We start from the raw sequence: 25,873 nt of genomic DNA on the forward strand, positions 1-25,873 counted from the left end.
CATTTTTGTCACAAAGTGGCACTCCCCCCTCCCCTTTTGTCCACTTGATCCTTCCTAAATATGTTGTAAGAACCAATATTTAAAAAATTCTAATCCTGCAAATCATCGCACCAAAAAGCTTGAATTTATGCTGATAAATAAGCAATTCCAAGTCCACTAGTTTGTTACCCAGTCTCCTACCATTGGTGTATAGGCAATTCATGAATTTATTTGCTTCACATCCTTTGGTTCATTGATTAATTTTGTTCTCAACATCTCAATGTTGTGCAAAATGAGTACTCATATCATCCCTCTTTTACCGCACAGCTTTTTTGTTATTGTTTAACACCCTCTTGACTACTCTAGCCATCCTGTCCCCAAGGAGACTGGTTCCCCTTCTTCGGAGATGGAGGGCACTCAAACTATACATGCATCTCTTCCCATAGAAGGTGGACCAAAGTCCCACAAAACCAAAACCCTCTTTCCTACACCATTTACCTAGCCAATAGTTCACTTTCAATATCTTCTGTCTTCCTTTGCTCATGGGACAGGAAGGATCTCAGAGAAGATCTCTTGGACATTCTTCTTCAGCACACTTCTGAATTCCCTGAAGTAATCTATTATCTGTGAGCACAGTATCATCAGTGCCAATATAAACCATTGCCAATGGATTCTAGCCTAATTCAGAAGCCTATCCTTTCTTAGAGTGACATCTCATGTCACGGCTCTTGAACACTCTCCTGTTGTCCACCAGTCCCTTGCAGAATGTTCTTCCATTTTTTTCTGATTATTGAATCCCCAACAAGGATCATCTGTCTTCCTTGGACAGTTAGAGAATGCTTTGTAAGCATGCTTCATTTTCTTAGTTTGTGGATGGCACGTTGGCCCAGAAGTGTCCCGTAAATCTTTCTGTTACTCTGAATCAGCTGGTTCTTGCAAGATAATTTTCCACAGTTTCAATGTTGATGACCTGGTATTCATTGAAAAATTCTAGCTGGGGGCGTGGGGAACTGATTGTCTCTTTAACTGGAGATATTTGCATTCTATTTTCTATAGCTAATTTTTCCTGACTACAGCTAGTTGGGAATTGCTTTGACAAAATGTCCTTTGAGGAAATGTATTGGTTTTGACCCCCCACCCCCTTCCCCCCAAAAAGGAAAAGTTTCTCAGGTCTGGGATTTCAAGTGAAAACCAGAGAGAGAGAGAGACCCCAGAATACCAAAAGCCTGATGCATATTGAAAGCAAATGTCAAAACCTCAAAAAATTTTGCAAGATGGAAATCTTGTTTACTGGCCACCCCTACACCTGGCATAACACTTTTCCCACCTCCTTATGAGTCATCAGAGCTTTCTGCAGGGATGACTGATCCTCACCTAAAGCAGCTGTTACAAGGATGTGCACGCTGTACATTAACTAACTTTGTTTTATGACTTTGGGTCAAGGTTATAGAAAGAAAGGGGACGAAAGAAATTAAACATGACTTCCTTGTCATTTTCTTTCACATATCTAAATAAAAATGACCATAAAACAGATGTAAGATCAAGATAAACAAGATTTATTGTAATTGCTGACAATAGCACTCTTGTAGATTCCTTCCTTGCTCTAGTGCTGTAAAATTTGGCATTGAAACTAAAACAAATGACAGATACACCAACTTAAGGTCACTTGATTTTCAAACGTGACAGAGAAAATATGTCTGTGTTAAGCAACAGGCTGCATTATGCATTGATGGTGCCATAGTACACTGGGTAAAGCATGTGTTTTGAAGAAAAATGACTGTCCTTTAAGTTAGAGAGACAAGGTAGGTGAGGTAATATCTTTTATTGGACCAACTTCTTTTGGAGACAAGCAAGTTCTGTGTAAGCTTGAAAGCTTGTTTCTCATCAACAGAAATTTGTCCAATAAAAGACAAAACTTCACACACCTGTCTGTTTAATATCCTGGGACCAATATGCTACAACACTGCATATCCTGTGTGTTTTAGTTTTAGCAGTTACTTGCTTTTCATTTCATGGTGGAGACAATGACATTTGAGAATAGAAACTCTCAATACCAATCATCCAGTGAAACTGAAAGGAATATTCCTGAACCCCCAGTGTTAATCCATTTAAGTTCACATGCACAGAAATACATTTTGAGTTTAGGGTTCAGACCTAAATTCCAAGTAAAACTCAACTGAAACCTCTAAGCATCACAAGGTTTCATGACAAAATTATTAGAAACTACAATTTTCAAGTAATTTCCAATGCCAGAGCTATAAACTGACCACAATTGCTAGAAAGTCATTCAAAGTTTATTCAAACATCAGTTCAGAATTCATGATTCTTAAGCCTTTCTAGATACCTGGAGTGTTTCATGGCTTTACATTTTATTGCCAGCATTTTCCATAGCACTATCTCCCCTCACAGCCAACTCTTAGGAACCAACTTCCTTTTCAGCACGTATATAGTGTAGAAACTGTTCATGTTTCACATGCTGAGTAATAACATAAAAGGATTCTATGTTTCTAACACTCCGCTGGTTCTTTATTAAGGGAACTATTTACAGAGATGTTTCAACCATGGTTAGCATTCCAGCCATGTGCACACAGACTAACTGGCTAACTTTTTTTTTTTTTAAACAAAAAAAAAATTGCCCTCCTCAAAGTGCATCCTCGTTCTTTCTACCTCCCTGGAACAGCTCCCACTAAAGTGTGTGTGTGAACAAGAAAACAAAAACAAAATACAAGAGTTCAGCAATTTTCTTTGACATGTCATGTTGATTTGTTAGAAATCCTTTGTTAATAGATTGTTATATTCAAATACAGTATAATTATTCTTTGAAATCTGTTCAAACAGAGAAATTACTATTGTGTGTGTTGCCAGCCCAGAGGGCCCGAGGGGGGCAACAGGGTTCATTGCCCGGTGTGCGTCGCACCAATAGACACACCAGGGTGGAGAAGCAAACCAAGTTTATTCGAGATCTCGAAAAGGCACTCAGGAGACCAGCATGTCTCAAATCAGAAGCGCAACAAATACAAGCAAGTTTCCCATTTTATATTCCAAGCTGTTTGAGTAAGCCTTTGTTCTGTTTCTCCCTCCACCCCTCCCTTCCCGACAGCGGTTACAGTAGGCACTACATTGTGGCGTGTTAGAAAAGTTCTCGTCCGCATGTTTATCTTTGGCCTTGCAAGCTAAGACGTAGTAGGCTTCTCCCTTCCCCTTTCCCCCTCCTTATCACTACTGCTTCTGCTAGTGTGAGCGAAACTGCAGCTGTCTGCTAAAAAAAGCTGACTGTTACATAGTCTGCTTCAGCATTTAGGCTGTTAGCATGGAGGCTGGTTAAAGTTCACAAGATGGAGTTACTGTGGCTCACTTAGACCCAGAGCAGGGGGGTTTCATCAGCACTTATGGCCTTCCACCCCCCCACCCAAGTTACCTGGTAGCTATGCCTAGTGACGCCAACATGTGTTTAACAAAGTGAGAGTAGTAGAAAAACCTGCTATTGTGCTGTTCCAGTGGCATGGACTATACTAAAAAAAATAGGTAACTATGAAACACTTGGTAGTTTCAGATTTACAATAGCTGAGTGTTCATAGTAATTAGTCTTTGAACTAAAAATATACATATTTAAGAGACTACAGCAAGTCACACAACAAATAATGAACTACAATCCAAATGTTTTTTAGGGTCCACGGCTGTGTTCCCTCCAAGCTGCGTGGTCGTGAGGCCTTGATTAGCAAAGCCACGCACATCCGGCCAGCAGCGTGTGTTCAGATACCCCTCCTCTCCCCCCCCCCGCTTTGCAGCCACCTTGCTCCTGCAGCTGCTTCTGGGACCCTCCTGCTGGCTGTGCAGAGTGGGGGAAGGGGTTGCTGATATTAGGGTGTCCTCCCTCCCCCGCTGTACCCCATATCCACAGAGCAGGGGAGAGGGGACAGGGCTCAGGACTCGAGCAGGAGAGCCTTAGGTCTGAATGAGCTTTCCAGGTGGTGAGTGAGTGCCTTAAAGAGACAGCACACGGTCTCTCAGAGACTTCCCCAGCAGTCAGCACACACAATCTCTCTCTCTCTCACATACACACACTCTGTCTCTGCCCCTCCTCCTGCCCATGTACCCCATCTCCACAGAGCGGGAGTGGAGTGGGGGGGCATGGCTCAGGAGCAGGAGAGCTTGCAGTGAGTGCCTTAAAGAAAGAGTGCACAGTCTCTCTCAAAAACTTCTCCAGCAGCCAGGACACACACACACACACACAGGTGAAATTTATCGTTTTCCAGGCAAACAAAAATCTATGACAAATGTGAAATCCCAACTTTATACCTATTCTTACTATCGATGCTCACTCAGAGAAGTGCCTTAGAAACATTGATGTGAATCTGAGATGCTTTCTCCGTGTAGGGACAAGAGTGCAGCAGACATGATTGTGCAGCAGCTGTCTCAAGTTGAGCCTGCAGACCAGACCACTGGTAATCAACAGGTAAAGAATGGAAAAAAAGAAAACAGAAGTTTGAGGCACCATGGCCATAGTTTCCCCAAAGACAACAATGCTATTTGTGAGGTCTTGTTTCCTCTTCCTTATAAATCTGTGTGTTTTCTTTTCCTCCTCCCACTGTTTTTCTCAATGGTCTAAGTGTACAGGACTTAGCGCTGAGCAAAATTTTGAATTTTCATCCCATGGGGAACTCAGACATTTCAACATTTGTTTTCATCCCAAATTGGGATAAAAAGTTGAAATTTCAATTTTTTTGTAGAATGGAGATTCCAAAACATTTTGATTCAGAATTATCAAAATATTTCATTTTGGGATTTTTTTAACCAAACATTTTGACATAACCAAAATCAAAATGTTTCATTTTAGGTCAGTTAAAAATCAAAAATATTCCCATTTGGATTGAACTGACCCAAAATTAAATATTTCATTTTGATTTTCTCCAAATAAAATTATATCTATATTTGGGGTAAAAATAATTTTTCTTGCAGAAAATTTCAATTTTGCAGAAGATATATTTTCTATCAGGAAATCATTCTCACAGAAAATTCCTAACTAGCGCTAGTAAACTTCTTTTTCACCTGCTGTTGGAGGACAAAGGGCTAGATTTTCAAAAAAACTGGGCACCCACAATTGGAGCCAGGTTTTTCAGAAATGCTCAGCTCCTTTTTAGGTCCCAAAATTACATGGCCAGATTTTAAAGGAACAGAGCCTGTTGGATGATGAGTTATTTTGAAAATTTGGCTGTAAGTGTCACAATTGGAGCTGCTGAGTGCTGAGCAAAATCTGGAACGAAATCTTGGCCCCACAGAAGTAAATGGAAGTTTTGCAATTGATTCCAATGAATTTAGGATTTCACCTATTGCCTAGATCTCTAAATGGGAGCTGGACTCTCTTGAAAATCTGGTCCTAAACTAATAAGGGGTGTGGGGAATGAAACACCACAAACAATCCTCAAGAACTTAAAAGAAAGTGGGTCTCAACTGCCTTGATAAAACAGTTATAACAGTACTACAAAAAAGGTTAATTTAATACAGCAGCTGGTCAATATTTTTAAATTAAGTTGTTTTTCACTAAAAGAGGCCCTCATCAACCATTTTTGGTGAAAAAAGTAAATTTCTGAAATCATACAAAATTTTCAAAATTCTTATTGAAAACGTTATCTAAAACTTTATCAAAACAGTTATCAACATTTTTCATTTACCATAAACCAGGTTTTAGTGAACAAAAAGTTATGATAACCATTCTGATAACATCATGTAATTTTTTTAAAGTTGATAAATTCATGAAAATTGACCCAATGTAAAACCCTTCTAAACAACTTTAAGGTCTTGGTGATTATATATATCTATATCTATATATAGATATATATATTAGTTTTCCAAAAACAGCTTTCATTTTTTTCACAAGCTTAAGTTAATTAGTACATTGTGTGTCTGTCTTTACCCTTGGGCTCAGCAGAAAGGTTTGTATCCTGGAACAAACTTTGGGGAGTGTCCATATCAGACCTTGCTAATGTGTAAACTACGTTGTGTTAATTGGCAATCATTCAACTTGAGGCAAAAAGAGACTAATGTAGACAAATTCCTGCAAGAGCCATTTCTGTATTCAAGCTAAAGTTGCTGTCCACAGTGTGTAGAATGCCAAGGCAGATGAAAGTAGATTCTAAATGACAAGGTCTGAACCAGTCACTATGTGATTATGCATTTCTTTAAAAGTTAATCTACGCCAAGGTAAAAAGGTGTCTACAGTTTTTGGTTGTGATTACATGTTTGTAAATTCAAATGTACACACAACCACAAAATATTGGTCAAGGCTAATTTTACAAACGTTTGTTCCTGGTCCCTCTTCTCTAGAAAACGGCCCATCAGCTAGAATTAACAATCCTATTAGTTAACTCAAGTTAATTAGCAATCAATGAGCTTGAGTTACAGCACAACCAAAAACTTCACTGCTGAGACAATTGCAGAAGAGATTTTTTGTTTCTTCAAGTTTGAAATAAAATGTATGTTTAAAGCTGTCAGACTCTGATCAAACTGGGGACCTCTGGAGCTTTGTACATAAGACTTTACCCATGAGCTAAAAGCCAACTGGTTCTCAGCTAAAGTTGTAGAGCAGACTCATTTAATGTTCGCTCTAAGTGGTCTCGGCGCTACTAGATGGGACAGAACACCACACCCAGGAGGTGTGTGGGTTACATATGCAACCTTATAAAGGAAGCGCAATTGATACTAGTCATAAAATGTGTGGCTATTTAGTTCAAAGAGTGGAGCTTTTCCTTGTTAGGGGGATTATTTTCACCCAATTTCATTCAGGCAAGCTTGGGCCTGCAAAACCGTATTACCAGTCACAAATAAAGCTCACTGCTGAGGACAGAGCTTACTTGAGCAGTCTCACTGAAGTCATTACATTCAACATTAAGAGTTTGCAGGAGCACATTCTTGGTTTTAATAGTGTTGGTCAGCACTGGGAAAGAAGACTTTCTCTGATTTGAAAGAAGTCAGTTAATGATGCACAGAGACTGAATGTTTCGAGCAGAAGTCAATCATCAAAATAACTTTAATAAAGCTGATTTGGGTGCCTTTTAGACTGTACCTGCACACTCTGCAGACTAGTAGAGTAAAGACGCATAATTGACACCAGCACTGGAATGAGAATGCACATGTTATTAATGTATCATTGGATCCAGATGACGACAACTCCTTTGGAAAATTCAAACTATGTGTTAAGCATACTATATCGAGGGATTGAGAGAGAAAATTTAAGAACTTGAAGCTGTGATTTTACAAAACTCAGTAGAATTGAGTTCTGGCAAAAAACTTAGAAGATGTCAGCATTAGCGTTCTGCAGATAATATAAAAAATGTGTGAAACCCAAACAATATGTATTTTCAAAGGAACTTATTTTCATAGGATATGGTTTATACACTGTTCTCTAGAGTCTTTCTTCCACTCCTGGTGCAACATTGGTTTGCATAATAACATTTCCATAAAATTAGTCTATTCCCAGGCTCTCTTTCCACACAATATTTCTAGAATAAAAATAAGGACAGACATGTAGAGCAGCACCTAAATTGGCAGTGTCACACTGGCAGCAAATCAAAGCATCTTACATAGTTGGAGCAAAGCTATACTGAATAGTTTATAGTAGTAAAACATCTTCACCCCAACTCCCATCCTCAAAATGCAAATCACATAGCCTTCAAATTATATCTGTGATGTCATATTAGGAAAATTATGATATATACTACTCATTGCTAAATTAACAAAACCCTCCCAGAGTCACTAGATTAGCCTTAATAAGAATTAAAACTGCTAAAAACCACCTAGGTATTATTGTTCTTATCTGATTTATAGAAAAGAGTTTTAACTCTGAGACAGCCTGAGTCTTTCTCAGTGGTCCTTGCCCGTTACAGGTATGAGTTACTGCCAGGTGTGATATCATTGGTCAGATATTCCCCAGGGGCCTCCAGCAAAGAGGCTGAAATGGAGACCTAATGTCTCAAATGTTAAAATAAGCAGGATTGCTTTTTAAATACTTATAAAATTAAAATACATTTTTTTAATAAAACTGAATCATTCTCCCTACATCAAAATGGAACACTGAAGAGGCACCAATGAATTATTTATTAATAACAGTTCACCTTTATAAAAGTCATTTATTTATGAGAATGACACAGCTAATTAACACTGAAGCTGCATTTTAACTTCTATTACATCCGAGAGATTATAGGCTTGATTCTACTAATTCTAATGTCAAGATCCAAACCAACAGTAAACTTTCCCAGTTGTAATTACCCTGGGTCTCTTTGTATTTGCCTAATGATGTAAGTGTAAGTAAGTTTACTGCATGCTACTGTATATTAGCTAGGGACCAAGCATAGTAAAGTAAATCAATACAGTGATGGAAAAGGTTATGAATGACACAATAATAGTTATAAACAAAAATGTAGTTACAAGTCAGTTTGGTTTGATGTTCAGAAGAGATCTTTAATTTTCACTGAACCCTATTCTTTAAGAGCCTCACTGCGTAACATTTTCATCTTTATATAAGTGACCTTAATAAAATGAGTAAATTGAGCAATAGTATCACCCTGTGGTCAAACAGAAGCAATATTTTCTCTTATTTCTTTCAAGCTTCTTTTATAGTGTCAAGGATTCCCCCCACCATCGCCAAACTGAAATCTCTCAAATGCTAAACCTGCAAAGTGATATTACATAACCAGCAAATTAATATATTAGGAAACCCCATTGTGCTAATGTTTTATTATATACAATTTTAGCTCATCTCTAGCAGCTTTTTAAAAACAATCTTTGTATACAGAAAGAGTTCTACTAAACTCTTGACTTCACTAAATGATTTTTTTCTGCAGCAAACCAAAATGTTTGCCTTAAAGTTTATTTAGGTTTTGTTTTTTTTTAATAAGTAGAACCACAATGGGTTTAAAGGAACACGGTAAACTTTGCTTCATCTGAAGACTAAAAAATAAGTATTTCAATATATTTCTTTAAAAATCACAATAAAAAGGGGAGTTTGGGATTTAATTATAATTAGCAATAATCTTCAGAGCACTTTTGCAAAGAGTTGCTACACACATTTAGGCACTGCTTTTCAGTAGTGACACAACTAGTCATTTGCATGCAGAAGTACAACAGTGAAAATCTGGACCTTGCTAAACATTGCCTCAAGCGTTGTGAGTTGAAACAACATTGCACATGATCATGAGACCTGAAAAGTAAAACTGAACAGATACTATAACTAGAAACAGAAGTAAAACTCTGAGGGCAAGAAAGAAAAATGAAAAAGAAAAGTTTCAATGTCCAACAAGCTGAGCAAAATACAGAAAGGAAATAAATAGCATAAATGCTACAAAGCAAGTTAATGTTTTAAAAATATTTCACTTTACTGTGGTTAACACAAAGATTTTCAAGTAGTTATTTCAAGTTATACTTATTATTTGTACGTGATAGCGCATAGGAGCTCCAGTCATGGACCTGGATCCCATTGTGCTAGAGACTGTACAAACACACAAGAAAATACCATTTCTGTCCCAAAAAGCTTACTCCCCACTCTGATACACTGATTTTATGCCATTATAACTCTGCTGAGGTCAGTGGAGTTACGTGTAATAGAGTGGAAAATCAGGCCCATGGTTTTATCTGGACAGTAAGTGTCCTTTAGTAATTATACACGTTATTCTGTAGAAAAGATCCAGGATTTTTTTATATTTCATAAACCATTTTTATTGACCTTCCCACCAGATAAATTAATCAGCAGAAGACTGTCTTTTAACTAAAGCATTTTCAATCAATGCCAGGAGGGCAATGGGCATCCCCAGAGAGGATATAGGGATACTAGAGAGCTATGTAAATAAATCTCTCATACTTTGTTTCCTGATCCCAACAAATATTACTGCCTAGGGATTTTAACCCCCGTGCTATCTGTAGTGTCAGCTGCAGTTATTAGCCTCCAGCCCTAAAGCATTTGATAATATTAGTGCTGAACAATGTGTGCATTTTAGCAGTAGATGAATGATCCTTGCTTATGTGACAACTGAGTTACTCTGCACATTAATGAGAACACATGGTTCTAAAGGTGCACCTCTCAGTGTAACTAGGATGAAAGCATAATATAATCTTTGGGAACACTTCAAGTTTTGGGGGGGGGGGGTTTATGAAGAGTGTGCACGCATGCGTGCATATGCATTACATTAACCGAAAATAGTTGTTCAAACTTTATCTCTGCTTAAAATTTTGTATACATTAAATTTGAATTACAGAACATTTTCTGTACAGTGTGAAAGTGGAAGACTCAAGTGAGGACTAGACAGAGAATGTAAAGGAAGATTTAATTGGAATCCCCTACTCAACATCCTTTCATTTTCTGAGATTATAAAGTATTTTTGTCTTAAGTATAAGGGTACAAGACAGACTCAAAACAGAGAAAGGGGATGGAAGGGAACTGAGGAAACGCATAAGAATTTGGGAATTGCCATTAGCAAGTGCTGTGCTGAGTACTCATTTTGCTCTACGGAATTAAATCTGATCCTTACTTACCAACTCAAAAGCTGGAGTTTCAACTGTATGTATCTGAAGAAGGATCTGTTATTACCACTTCCTAAACTGGATAGTTTATCATATTGACACAAAGCCTGGCATAGGCCCACATGAAAGGGTTAGAGAATGTCTCAATCTGGACTCCATAACTGTACTGAGTGTTCTGATTTTCAACATTCTATAATTGCACACTGTGTGTGGATGTTTGCTGTTAACTACCAAAGGGTATGTAAGCTCTACTAAAAGTCAAATCCTCTAACTAGTAAAAATTAGTTTCAGAACAGTCCATCCAGTACATGAGAATCGTTCAGGATGCTCTCTGTTACTGAGATAGAAGTAATCATTTCATTTTTACTTCCACATTTTGTTATGCATGAGTCAAAAACATGGACATGCCATCAGAACCCATGGAATTAACTTTCCATTGAATAAGGCAGGCCTTTATTGGCCTTAGCAAATCAAGGATTGCCAACTTTCTATTCGCAAAAAACCAAACACCCTTGCCCCGCCCCCTTCCCTGAGGCCATGCTCCTGCACCGCCCCTTCTCCGAGGCCATGCCTGCTCACTCCATTCCCCCTCCCTCCATCATCACTTGCTCTCCCCCACCCTCGTTTACTCGCTTATTTTCACTAGGCTGGGGCAGGGTGTTGGGGGCGGGCTCCAGGGTGGGGCTGGGGTTGCAGGAGGGGTCTTGGGCCGAGGGGTTCATAGTGCAGGAGGAAGCTCCGGGCTGGGGTAGGGGATTGGTGGGGGGGCTCTGAGAGGGATTTTGGGTGCAGGATAGGGCTCAGGGCTGGGCAGTGAGTTGGGGTGTGGGAGGGGTGCAGGCTCCAGGAGGGGGCTCAGGGCTGGGGCAGGGGATTGGGGTGCAGGCTCCGCGAGGAAGTTTGGTTGGGGGAGGGGGCTCAGGGCCAGAGTGTGGGAGGGGGTTTGGGGTGCAGGATCCGAGCAAAACTCACCTTGGGCTGCTCCCTGGAAGCAGCGGAATGTCCCTCCGGCTTGTAGGCGGAGGTGCAGCCAAGTTCCAATGGGAGCTGCGGAGCAGGCGCTCAGGGTGGGGACAGTGTGCGGAGCCCCCATGGCCACCCGTATGCCTAGGAGCCAGAGCGACATTCCGCCACTTCTGGGAGCCTGCCTGCACCACAAATGGACTTGAAACAGCCTGGCCAGCAGTTCTGACCGGAGCTGCCAGGGTCCCTTTTCGAAAACCCCAGATGCTTGGCAATCCTAAGCAAGTCTCTTACTTAAAACAAAAGGCAAAAACACTTTATTAAATCAAGGGTCCTGTTACTCCACATGGTACAATAAAAGTTTGTCTGATGAAAATATGTCCTCTGATCTTTACACTGGCTTCCCAAAAGAACATTGCATCAAATATAAGACCTTAGTCCATACATTCAAGGCCTCAGATACCTAAAAGAGCACCTATGTCTGGGACAAAGAGTATGATTAAAAGCTCCACTCTTCGGGCACAATGGTGCCAGGGTAAAGCTTGTTTGTGAAGGAGACAGAGCTTTCCTGGGGACCAGGCACATACTGTGGAATCAACTCCTCAGAATCTAAGAACCATCATCAAGCTCATCACCTTCCACTCTAAGTGAAAGGAGAACTTCTCTGACCTTGCCTTTGCTAATATACATGCATAGTGCATTAAAAAAACCCACACAATTTCCACTCCCAGAGAGACTAAGGGTATGTCTACACTACGAAAGTAGGTCGAATTAATAGAAGCCGGTTTTATAGAAATCGGTTGTATACAGCCGATTGTGTGTGTCCCCACATAAAATGCTCTAAGTGCTCTAGTCGGCGGACCGCGTCCACAGTACCGAGGCTAGCGTCGACTTCCGGAGCATTGCACTATGGGTAGCTATCCCACAGTTCCCGCAGTCTCCGCCGCCCATTGGAATTCTGGATTGCGATCCCAATGCCCGAATGATGCAAAACAGTGTCGCGGGGGGTTCTGGGTACATGTCGTCAGGCCCCTCCCCCTCCGTCACAGCAACGGCAGACAATAGATTCGCACCTTTTTACCTGGGTTACCTGTGCTGACAACATACCACGGCAAGCATGGAGCCCGCTCAGCTCAGCTCACCGTCACCATATGTCATCTGGGTGCCGGCAGACGTGGGACTGCATTGCTACACAGCAGTAGCAGCTAACCGCCTTTTGGCGGTAGACGGTGCAGCATGACTGGTAGCCTTCATCGGCGATCTGGGTGCTGGCAGCCATGGGGCTGGCAGCCGTAGGGCTGCATTGCACCAGCCCTTCCCTTTTGCCTTTTGGCAGTCGATGGTTTATTACGACTGGTAACCGTCCTCGTCGTACAGCAGTGGCTGTCAATCATGGGCACCTGGGCAGACATGGTCAGTCCAGCAGTGGCTGGAACTCCGTATGTCCCCCAGTCCCCCATCCTGCTGCCTTCACAATGACGATGATGGCTATCAGTCGTAGTATGCCATTTTCTGCCAAGCGCCCTGTTGGCTCATCGCACATTAGCAGAGTCTTCCCTGAGCAGCAGATCGTGCAATAGGCCTGAAGGCTACTGCCAAGCGCCCAGTATTTGCTGCCAAGCACCCAGAAGATGCCGAGGGCTATCAGTCATGCTGCACCGTCGTCTTAAGATGTAAAAAATAGATTTGTTCTGCATTCATTTGCTTCCCCCCTCCCTCCGTCAAATCAACGTCCTGCTAAACCCAGGCTTTTGAGTTCAATCTTTGGGGGGGCCATTCTGTGTGACAGTTGTTTGTGTTTCTCCCTGATGCACAGCCACTTTTCTTGATTTTAATTCCCTGTACCTGTACGCCATGTCGTCACTCGCCCCTCCCTCCCTCCCTCCTTCCCCTGGTCCGTCAGATACTAGTTTCGCGCCTTTTTTCAGACCAGACGCCATAGCCAGCACTGGGATCATGGAGCCCGCTCAGATCACCGCGGCAATTATGAGCACTATGAACACCACGCGCATTGTCCTGGAGTATATGCTGAGCCAGGACATGCCAAAGCAAAACCAGGACCAGCCGAGGAGGCGATTGCAGCGCAGCCACGAGAGTGATGAGGAAATGGACATGGACATAGACCTCTCACAAGGCACAGGCCCCAGCAATGTGGAAATCATGGTGTTCCTGGGGCAGGTTGATGCCGTGGAACGCCGATTCTGGGCCCGGGAAACAAGCACAGACTGGTGGGACCGCATCGTGCTGCAGGTGTGGGACGATTCCCAGTGGCTGCGAAACTTTCGCATGCGTAAGGGCACTTTCATTGAACTTTGTGACTTGCTTTCCCCTGCCCTGAAGCGCCAGAATACCAAGATGAGAGCAGCCCTCACAGTTGAGAAGCGAGTGGCGATAGCCCTGTGGAAGCTTGCAACGCCAGACAGCTACCGGTCAGTCGGGAATTAATTTGGAGTGGGCAAATCTACTGTGGGGGCTGCTGTGATCCAAGTTGCCAGGGCAATGAGAGACCTGGTGATATCAAGGATAGTGACTCTGGGAAACGTGCAGACCATAGTGGATGGCTTTGCTGCAATGGGATTCCCAAACTGTGGTGGGGCCATAGACGGAACCCATATCCCTATCTTGGCACCGGAGCACCAAGCCACCGAGTACATAAACCGCAAGGGGTACTTTTCAATGCTGCTGCAAGCCCTGGTGGATCACAAGGGACGTTTCACCAACATCAACGTGGGCTGGCCGGGAAGGGTACATGATGCTCGCATCTTCAGGCACTCTGCTCTGTTTCGAAAGCTGGAGGAAGGGACTTTCTTCCCGGACCAGAAAATAACCGTTGGGGATGTTGAAATGCCCATCGTGATCCTTGGGGACCCAGCCTACCCCTTAATGCCATGGCTCATGAAGCCCTACACAGGCAGCCTGGACAGGAGTCAGGACCTGTTCAACTACAGGCTGAGCAAGTGCCGGATGGTGGTGGAATGTGCATTTGGGCGTTTAAAAGCGCGCTGGCGCAGCTTACTGACTCGCTCAGACCTTAGCGAAAAGAATATCCTCATTGTTATTGCTGCTTGCTGTGCGCTCCACAATATCTGTGAGAGTAAGGGGGAGACATTTATGGCAGGGTGGGAGGTTGAGGCAAATCGCCTGGCCACTGATTACGCGCAGCCAGACACCAGGGCGGTTAGAGGAGCACAGCATGGCGCGGTGCGCATCAGAGAAGCTTTGAAAACGAGTTTTGTGACTGCCCAGGCTACGGTCTGAAACTTCTGTTTGTTTCTCCTTGATGAACCCTCCACCCCCCCCCGGTTAACTCTACTTCCCTGTAAACCAACCACCCAACCCTCCGCTACCCTCCCCCCTGCGAGTACCACTTGCAGAGGCAATAAAGTCATTGTTACTTCACGTTCATGCATTCTTTATTAATTCAGCACACAACTAGGGGGATAATTGCAAAGGTAGCCCGGGATGGGTGGGGGAGGAGGGAAGGAAAAGGACACACTGCAGTTTAAAACTTTAACTCTTATTGAAGGCCAGCCTTCTGCTGCTAGGGCAATCATCTGGGGTGGAGTGACTGGGTGGCCGGAGGCCCCCCCACCGTGTTCTTGGGCGTCTGGGTGAGGAGGCTATGGAACTTGGGGAGGAGGGCTGTTGGTTACACAGGGGCTGTAGCGGCGGTCTCTGCTCCTGCTGCCTTTCCTGCAGCTCAACCATACGCTGGAGCATATCAGTTTGATGCTCCAGCAGCCGGAGCATCGACTCTTGCCTTCTGTCCGCAAGCTGCCGCCACCTATTATCTTCAGCCCGCAACTTGCTCTGTTCATCCCGCGATTCAGCACGCCACCTCTCCTCTCGTTCATATTGGGCTTTTCTATAATCAGTCATTGACTGCCTCCACGCATTCTGCTGTGCTCTGTCAGTGTGGGAGGCAGTCTGTAGTTCTGTAAACATGTCATCACGTGTCCTTCGCTTCCTCTTCCTAATCTTCACTAGCCTCTGTGAAGGAGAAAGATTTGCAGCTGGTGGAGGAGAAGGGAGAGGTGGTTAAAAAAGACACATTTTAGAGAACAATGGGTACACTCTTTCACGTTAAATTTTGCTGTTCACATTACACAGCACATGTGCTTTCGTTACAAGGTCGCATTTTTCCTCTTATATTGAGGGCCTGCCGGTTTGGTGTGAGAGATCACTCACGCAGTGCCAGGCCACAGATTTCAGCTTGCAGGCAGCCATGGTAAGACACAGTCTTTTGGCTTTTTTAACCTTCTTAACATGTGGGAATGGTTTCAAACAGTAGTGCTCTCATTTCCCATACCAAGCACCCGTTGGGTTGGCCATTTAAAATGGGTTTGCAATGTAAAAGGAGGGGCTGCGGTTTCAGGGTTAACATGCAGCACAAACCCAACTAATTCCCCTCCCCCACACCCAATTCTCTGGGATGATCACTTCACCCCTCCCCCCACTGCGTGGCTAACAGCGGGGAATATTTCTGTTCAGCAGAGCAGGAACAGGCACCTCTGAATGTCCCCTTAATAAAATCACCCCATTTCAACCAGGTGACCGTGAATGATATCACTCTCCTGAGGATAACAAAGAGAGATAAGGAATGGATGTTGTCTGCATGCCAGCAAACACCGGGACCATACGCTGCCATGCTTTGTTATGCAATGATTCCAGACTACGTGCTACTGGCCTGGCGTGGTAAAGTGTCCTACCATGGCGGACGGGATAAGGCAGCCCTCCCCAGAAACCTTTTGCAAAGGCTTTGGGAGTGCATGAAGGAGAGCTTTCTGGAGATGTCCCTGGAGGATTTCCGCTCCATCCCCATACACGTTAACAGACTTTTCCAGTAGCTGTACTGGCCGCGATTGCCAGGGCAAATTAATCATTAATCATTAAACACGCTTGCTTTTAAACCATGTGTAATATTTATAAAGGTACACTCACCAGAGGTCCCCTGTGTGCCCTCAGGGTCTTCGTTGAGTTCGGGGGTTACTGGTTCCAGGTCCAGGGTGACAAACATATCCTGGCTGTTGGGGAAACCGGTTTCTCCGCTTCCTTGCAGCTGTGAGCTATCTACATTTCCTCCATCCTCCTCTTCCGAAACCGCTTCTCTGTGTGTTTCTCCAGTGAGGGACTCATAGCACACGCTTGGGGTAGTGGTGGCTGCACCCCCTAGAATGGCATGCAGCTCCGCGTAGAAGCGGCATGTTTGCGGCTCAGCCCCGGACCTTCCATTTGCTTCTCTGGCTTTGTGGTAGCCTTGCCTTAGCTCCTTAATTTTCACGCGGCACTGCTGTGCGTCCCTGTTATGGCCTCTTTCCTTCATGGCCTTGGAGACCTTTTCTAATATTTTGCCATTCCATTTACTGCTTCGGAGTTCGGCCAGCACTGATTCATCTCCCCATATGGCGAGCAGATCTCGTACCTCCCGTTCTGTCCATGCTGGAGCTCTTTTGCGATCCTGGGACTCCATCACGGTTACCTGTGCTGATGAGCTCTGCGTGGTCACCTGTGCTCTCCACGCTGAGCAAACAGGAAATGAAATTCAAACGTTCGCGGGGCTTTTCCTGTCTACCTGGCCAGTGCATCTGAGTTGAGAGTGCTGTCCAGAGTGGTCACAATGAAGCACTGTGGGATAGCTCCCGGAGGCCAATAACGTCGAATTCCGTCCACACTACCCCAATTCCGACCCCCTAAGGCCGATTTTATCACTAATCCCCTCGTCGGAGGTGGAGTAAAGAAACCGGTTTAAAGGGCCCTTTAAGTCGAAAGAAAGGGCTTCGTCGTGTGAACGTGCCCAGGCTTAATTTGATTTAACGCGGCTAAAGTCGACCTAAACTCGTAGTGTAGACCAGGCCTAAGAAAGAAGGCAGGAAAGAACCACACATGACAGAATCTAGCCACTCTTGGAAGGTGTTGAGATATCAATGGGATGGGTGTAAGGGCCTGAAAAAGATTAGAATAGAAGAGAAGTCATACTTAAATAATTCATTGAGGCAGCTCACAATACACAGAAGATCCTCCTGAGAAGTGCAAGCAGAGGCCTGTACACAAAGCCAAAATGTAGTTCATCCAAATCTTAAAACCTGCAGACCCAATAACGATAACTGTGGGTAAACATTATTTTTATGCTTGGCAGGATTAGATTAAAATCATTAGTTGTTGGTGAACGTCTAGTTCACCTGACAATAAATTGATGAAAAAAATATCCATCAGTAATAGTCGGCAAGCACAGCCTCCCCACCCTTTGCACCTTCCGGGATCCCATGTCACTGGCCTGGAGGCTATGCAGGGAAGCCTCTATAGCCTGGCTGCCATGGCCCTGCTCGCTCACTCACGAGGAGTGAGGGGGCCATCACCAGGAAGGAGCTGTTCAGCAGTGGGTTGATATCCTCCAAATCCAGGGGTTCTTCCTCCTCACAGGCCCAGCCATGGGTCTCCGCTCTGTCCCAACAGGATCACAGCATTTCCTGCACCTTGCACCTGCAGGGGTGTGGTGTCACTGGCCCCATGGCAGTGTAAGAAATCCCCTGCAATATCTCTGTGAAACTGAACTTTTAATAAAAATCAATTTAAAAAAAAATCAAGAAAAGTATTTTAAATATTGATATTAACCTAATTTACAGAAAAAAAAAATTCTGCCAAGCATCCTTATTTTCCAGGCCAAAGAGTAAAAGAAACTGCATTTCAATGTCCAGCAGGGCGAGCTAGGCTGCTAGAATAGATACCATGTCGTGGTTTAATATTACCACAGACCATTAGGAAACACACAGAAGGAGGAATTGTCACAGAGACGGTCCTAGGCACCATTATGAACACATAAGGGAAAGGTGCAAATATGAAGTTACACAGCCAGGCCCATAGGAGGCCGTAAAGTAGATAGCGCTGTCAGGTAGCACAGCAGCACACAAGCGAACGCTGCACCAGCCCCGTAGTTAATGCTATTCATACCTACAAAGAGCAAAGGGCACAAAATGGAAGAAACACTCTTGCATCTGGGAAGGGGATATGCAGAGAAAAGTACAGCCACCTAGCAGCACCAGGAGACATTTTAACATAAGGTTATCGTGGCAAACCCAAGGACAAAGAAGCAACTTGCTACACATGCATGCACTATAGCTGACTGGCTGCGGCACAGAGGGCCTGCAGACCCTGCCACAGCTCACAAATCACAGTATAAAGGAAACAGGCAAGGAACAGCATGTAAGGGCTCCCTGGTGTAACACAAAACTCCTCACACAAAGAGAGCACAAGAAATCACAAAGGCAAGTATTGACTGTTTCAAATCTTGCTCCAGACATTCCAGCAGGCCTCTATGAGCTGATGCTCACTCTTACATGTGAAGTTTTAAGCTACCTCTGGCAGCTTTACTTTAAACTCTTCTCCAGACTTCTCTGAACAGATGTTGTTAGGGGGACCCACCATAAGTACTGCTTCCTCTGGTCATGTCACTTAGTGATGTGGGAGTGGGTGCTGCTGATGGGTGAGACCGTCCTTACTTCACCACACACAGAGGCAGCATAACTGTACTGGCTCATTTTGTTTTCAGGTAAAGCTACTTATGCTTTATTCATTCATTTACATGATGCAACAGGTTAATCAGTGCCACTCTATATATTCAGCAGCCAGGGCTCTGGCTAGGAAACATTTGATGTTCATAGAGTAACAGACCATCAAACAGCTGATGATAAGTCACTTCTGAAGAAAGAGCATATGTCTTCCATTGGGAAAAGAAGCAATAATAGCACATACCTTACCAATTTATCTATTGTCTTAAAGACAATTAGCAATATCAACAGAAGGGAATGCATGTGTGCAACTATCCGTGCATGACCATTCCATAACTGCAACCAGTTTTCCCATTGCATTTCATTACAAATGATCTATTAACATTAGAGACAGGATGACTGGCAATGTAAAGTTAAGACCTCTCCAGTTTGCTGCTTCCTGTGAATTGTAAATAGATTGCTCCACATTCACCACCTTCAGAACCCTTTGCAGCCAGTATGAGGGTTTACCAGGGATTATCAGCCTGGACCAACAGGGACTATGTACAGTAGAAAAGAGAGATTGAAGAGGCTCCTAGTTTTCCCTGAAATTGTTGTTGTTAAACAGCCAAGGTCTATGGCTTTGGTTCACCTCTTAATCAAAGGGAGTTGAGCAAATTCATTGCAGGTTGGTGTAACTGCTTTCATGCCCCATTGTTGAGTTCCTTTCCACAGCGCTGGCTCCAGGTTTTTTGCTGCCTCAAGCCAAAAAAAAAAAAAAAAAAAGCCAGAGTGCCGCCGCCGAAGCAAAAAAAAAAAAAAAAAAATAGAGTGCCGCCTCTTGAAAAGAGCAGCCGCCAAAGGGCCGTAATGCCTCCCCTTGAGAAGTGCCGCCCCAAGCACATGCTTGGAACGCTGGTGCCTAGAGCCAGCCCTGCCTCTCCACTCCCAGTTCCCTTCTCTTGACCTGGAGATAAATGAGACAAGTCCAGTAAAGCCCTATATAGTGAAAGGGGAGAAGAATCTACTGTTGTCTACACTATTTTTCCCCAGGAAAGGAAGCCCATTCCCACTTCCCTCTTCCAAGGCTGAGAGTTTGTTTGTGGGGAGTGATTCAGAAAGGACTGTGGCTGCTGGAAGAAAGGAATGTGTAAGGTTGTATGTGGAGAGCAAATGAATAGGTGGAATGTTATAGCAGGGAGAGCTAGTAAGATTTATTGACAATTTTTCAAGTTGTGTTGTATGCATGAAGATGATTGGATAGACCTAGATTCAAAGCTTTAGTGAATGAGCCCCTCCTAGTCATCAGTCAGGAATATTCCATGCAGAGGCGTATTATCGCCTAGGCCAACAAGGCCTAGGCCTAGGGCGGCAAATTTGCCAGGGCGGCAAATTTGCTCTTGCCTCCTCCCCAACTCCGCCCCTTCCCCAAATCCCTGGCCCGCCTCCTGCCCCAGGCGCACCGCGCTTCCCTCCTTCCACCTCCCTCCCAGGCTTGCCGCACTGGGAGGGAGGGAGAAGCGAGTTGCAGCGCGGTCGGAGGAGGCGGAGCAGAGGTGAGCTAGGGCCCGCGGGCACGGGGAGTAACGGGGGGCCGGGAACCGCTCCCCGGCCCACCCCAGCTCACCTCTGCTCCGCCACCGCCATCCCCTGAGCGTGCCACAACTCCCCTTCTCCCCGCTCCCTCCCAGGCTTGCCGCGGGGGAGCGGAGGTGAGCTGGTGGGGGGGGGGGGGGGCAATTTTTTGACGGCCTAGGGGCGGCAAATTTGTTAATCCGCCCCGATTCCATGGAAAGGACTTCTTTAATCTTGGCAAGAGACGAAAGGAAGAGAAATCTCTGTCACAGTGTCTATTGTGAAATGAAAGGATTGGTGCCCCATGCCAGAACATGCAAAGTGCAGCAGTGGGGGAAATGAAACATGGTTCTCATGGAACCTTTGGCTCCCTGAGCAGCACAGATCTGATTTACAAATAGTAGCTGAGAAATTCTCCGCAGAGGTGATTACCATGCAAAACATTTAATGTTAAATCCACTATTCTAAGCTTGTTCTTTTCTTTACCTACAGGCAACACAGTGGATTAGAAAGCTTGGCAAGAATCTATTTCTTTTGAACTGCTTAGTTCACTTAGAACAGATAATTACTTTATATATCTGCATCCCTAACTCCCTGGGCAGTGTATTTTTAGCACTCTAGATGCAGGTTCAACAGTCAAAGATGACCTTAAAAATAAACTTGGTTTTACTCTAGGTCATCCAATAACTATTTATTTATAACCATCATAAAAAATACCCTTAGCACTCATTTTAAATGGGTGATGCCCTGGCACCATTAAAGTTAGTTTAAAGCATTTTAGTTTTGATTACTTGACTCTATGGATCACTACAAGTTGCAATTATACAATATTCTTTCAATCCCATCCCAAAGAGAAAGAAGGGAATAACACATCATCTTAAAACATCCCCACTCCAGGGGAAAGACTGTCTCAGGGTGCTGCTAAAAGCATACAGGGCTTTTCCCTGTCATATCATTCTTTGGATCAGGCTTGAGTGTCAGCAGTGACCTCCTTTTATGTTTTTTTGTGAATCAGCTTGATGGGCTTAATCCAATTCCCAGTAGAAAAGTGTCAACATCAGGGGGAAAATAGTTTCTGATTGATGCCTTTGTTGAAACAACAAAGTCTGCATGTCCGTAAGAGAGAACTACCTGCTCCCCATGAGGTCTAGTTTACACTTAAAAGTTTAGCCAGCATAGTTGTTAGAAGTATGGGGGGGCGGAGGGGGAAAACGCACATGTAACCAACAAAACTACACTAGCAAAAAGCCTTAGTGCAGTTATCTTTGTGAAAAAGATCTTTTGCTGATACAGCCTATTTTGTTCAGTGAACTGGTGTAAGCTATATATTGGCAAAATAACTCTTTTGCCAGTATAAGCTGCATCTCCAGCAAATCTTTTCTAGTGTAGACAAGGCCTACAGGTGATCTCTCTAAGGACTCAATTCTATACCCTTTACTCACATTGAGTAGTGGAGCTACTCATGTAGAATTGGGCCTAAATCTGGACCAACGCACAAAAGCATTGCAAAGAATCTTGCACTGCTGCTACTTGTGCTGTACCTGTTGTGTGGATGCATAGAGAACGTCTCAATTTCCACTGCCACTACTCTGACATTCTGCATAAACTTCACATTTAGATTTTCAAAAATCCCCAACTCCTTTCACTCTGACTTCTTTGGGAACAGGAACTGTCATTTAATATGTCTGTGCACCACACTTTGTACAATGGGGCCTAACCTAGGACTCTAGCCATCACCATGACATAGGCCAGGGATTGTGGGTATGTCTACACTGTTATTCAAAGGCATGATTGCTGCACATAGACATATCCAATTTAGCATGGATCTAGCTAGATCAAAGGAAACTTGGACAACCAACTTGGAATCAATTACTAAAATATATACCCAGGATTTTATACAGGTGGGGGTAACCAATGTTTCTGTCTACGCTGCGCAGCATTGCTGCTACTGTTACTCAAGCTATCTTTGGTCTAGCTCAGGGGTCGGCAACCTTTGGCACGCGGCTCGCCAGGGTAAGCACCATGGCAGGCCAGGCCGGTTTGTTTACCTGCCGCGTCCGCAGGTTCGGCCGATCGTGGCTCCCACTGGCCACGGTTCGCTGCTGCAGGCCAATGGGCGTGGCAGGAAGCAGCACGGGCCGAGGGATGTGCTGGCCGCCGCTTCCCGCTGCCCCCATTGGCCTGGGACAGCGAACCGCGGCCAGTGGGAGCCGCGATCGGCCGAACCTGCGGACGCGGCTGGTAAACAAACCGGCCCGGCCGCCAGGGTGCTTACCTTGGCGAGCCGCGTGCCAAAGGTTGCCAACCCCTGGTCTAGCTCCATCAAAGCTAGCAACAGGTGCTGCAATCACACCTCCTGACTTCAGCGTTGACACATCCTGGGGCGGGGGGGGAGAAACATGCCAGTTCTACACCACTTGAAGATTCCATTACGCAAGAGCAATCTTCAGCTGGCTGCAGATTTAATGGGTCCAGGATCCAGCCCTAAATGTGTGTGTTGACCTTATACTAAGTTTTTTAATGAGTTTTCATATCAACCCTCAGTCAGTGTTTTGCTCTCCAAAATTTGCAGCACACACTTGCAGTGTGTTTCCTTGCAGCCTAATTTTCACCAGTCTCTGAAGTAGACAAGAGCAAAAGCTGGGCTTTGTTGTTTGCACAGACAAAGCGAGAAGGAGGAGTTTTCTCTCTTTACATTCAGCACAATGCCGGCACATGCACACTCACATGTTGAGCTATAATGTAACTATTATTCATAGTAATTGCATTGTTTTATCATGACTTAACAAGTTGCAGTTAGAAATATAAATAGCAGGTCATGACTCTTCTGTGTAGCCAATTTTGTACTGATGTTTCAGATATGAAAGTCTAAGCTGAGCTTCAGTGTAAAACCGAGTTCCTCTCCGATACCATCTGTGATCATATCTGCAGGTGTTAATTGCTCTTTTGATAATACCAAAACTAATCCTATTAAGGTTAACAGTGGGAATGTGGGCTACTGCAACTTATTACTAAGGTCCCAAAATATAAAGAGATATCTTGTCCCCATTTGCTCCTCCAAATAAGATGGTTTAACATCTATGCAGCAGCCAATTCCCTAAAGACATTATTAACTCAGGCCTGCAGTGTTAAATAAGTCAGATACCAGATCAGACAGACAGCATTAGAATAGACGAATTAATTGGGAAAGAATACATTGTACAATATCCAATGCAGCTTAACTACTTATATATATATATATATATATATATATATATATATATATATATATATATATATATATATATATATATATATGTTTAGAAGAGCCAGGCTTCCAGGGTGACCAGATAGCAAGTGTGAAAAATCGGGACAGGGGTAGGAAGGTAATAGGCTTCTGTATAAGAAAAAGCCTCAAATATTGGGACTGTCCCTATAAAATTGGGACATCTGGTCACCCTAAAGGCTTCTCTTCAAACCCTAATGATAGAATTGCTTTCCTCTCAATGTAGCAGCGGAAAGCTAAGACAAATATTTATTGTTGGTGCCAATGTAGAGTTCAGTGTAAAGGTGGGTGAGCTAGCTGAAACACAATTTGCCTAATTCATTTTGCCACTTTTTCTGTTCTAGGCTGTTCACAGATAACTTGTGATTTTTACTAACATTTGTTATTTGCAATCAAACTCCTTGGGGGAGAATTGTATGTCTCCTGCTCTGCTTTACCCACATTCTTCCATATATTTCATGTTATAGCAGTCTCAGATAATGATCCAGCACATGTTGCTCATTTTAAGACTACTTTCACTGCTGATTTGACAAAATGCAAAGAAGGTACCAATGTGAGATTTCTAAAGATAGCTACAGCACTGAACCCAAGGTTTAAGAACGTGAAGTGCCTTCCAAAATCTGAAAAGGACAAAGTATGGAGCATGCTTTCAGAAGTCTTAAAAGCACAACACTCTGATGCAGAAAACTACAGAACCAAAACCACCATAAAGGAAAATCAACCTTCTGTTGATGGCATCTGACTCAGATGATGAAAATGGACTTGCATCAGTCTGCACTGCTTTGGATCATTATCTAGCAGAACCCCATCATCAGCATGGCCACATGTCCCCTGGAATAGTGGTTAAAGCATGAAGGGACATATGAATCTTTATTGCATCTGGCATGTAAATATCTTGTGACACCGACTATAACTGTGCCATACGAACGCCCATTCTTCTTTACGTCATCTGAAAGTGCGAAGGGGGCAGCATTTTCTTCTGCAGATGTAAACAAACTTGTTTGTCTGAGCGATTGGCTGTACGAGAAGTAGGACTCAGTGGACTTCCTAGGCTCTGAAGTTTGACATTGTTTTATTTATGAATGCAGGGTTTTTTTGTATCTAATTCTACATTTGCATGTTCAAATTTCATGATAAAGAGATTGTGCTACAGTACTTGTATTAGTATTTTTCAATTCACCTATTTATTTTGTTTTTTACAATGCAAATATTTGCAATCAAAAATAAATATAAAGTGAGCACTGTACACTTTGTATTCTGTGTTGTAATTGGAAATCAAAATATTTGAAAATGTAGAAAACATCCAAAAATATTTAAATAAATGGTTTTCTATTATTAACAGCGCGATTAATCATGATTAATTTTTTTAATCGCTTAACAGCCCTAATGAAAACATGTTTCTATCAAAAGTGGGGGGAAAATAAATATCAAAATGTAATTGTGTTTGTCCCATCTGCCCTAAATATACTTGGACTCAGACTTGCAAGGTTATAGGCATCTGATTGCCTTCCTAACATGAGCGTGAGGATAACAGATGTCAAACAGGACTCAAGAGCACTCGGCACTGGCACAGAATCTTTAGGAGGAAAGTCTAAAGCAGGAACTTTGAGGTTTATAAACAAACTAGATCACTGGATTTGTTACTCATGAAACTTTAGATCTGAATAGAGATTTCTCATCTCATCTCAACTCTGTTAGCAACAGCTGAATTTTTTTGTTTTGGGCTTGACAAGGGGTTACTCTGATGGGAGTGTAATGTTCATATTACTTGCATTTGTATCTACATTTTGGACTCCAACACACACTGTTACTAGCCTCCATGCACCAGCTAGCTGTCACTCATTTGGAGTGAGAGAAGAATTGTCTGGGATTAATTTTCAGGCAGTTGTTAACATATCTCACTCTTATGAGGAAGCGTTTTGCAATGAGCTTCAATGAGACATTTAAAATCTCACTTCTAATCTTTTGAAATCTCACTCATTTAAATTGTCACAGCTAGAAAGCCCTGTGCACATTCCCATTTGCAACCATGTTTGAACTAAATTCCAAGGAGGAAATACCATCACAATGCACCTACTCTATAATCTACTGGGAA

The sequence above is a fragment of the Emys orbicularis genome, chromosome 8, assembly GCF_028017835.1.
Source record: "Emys orbicularis isolate rEmyOrb1 chromosome 8, rEmyOrb1.hap1, whole genome shotgun sequence".
Taxonomy (NCBI): Eukaryota; Metazoa; Chordata; order Testudines; family Emydidae; genus Emys; species Emys orbicularis.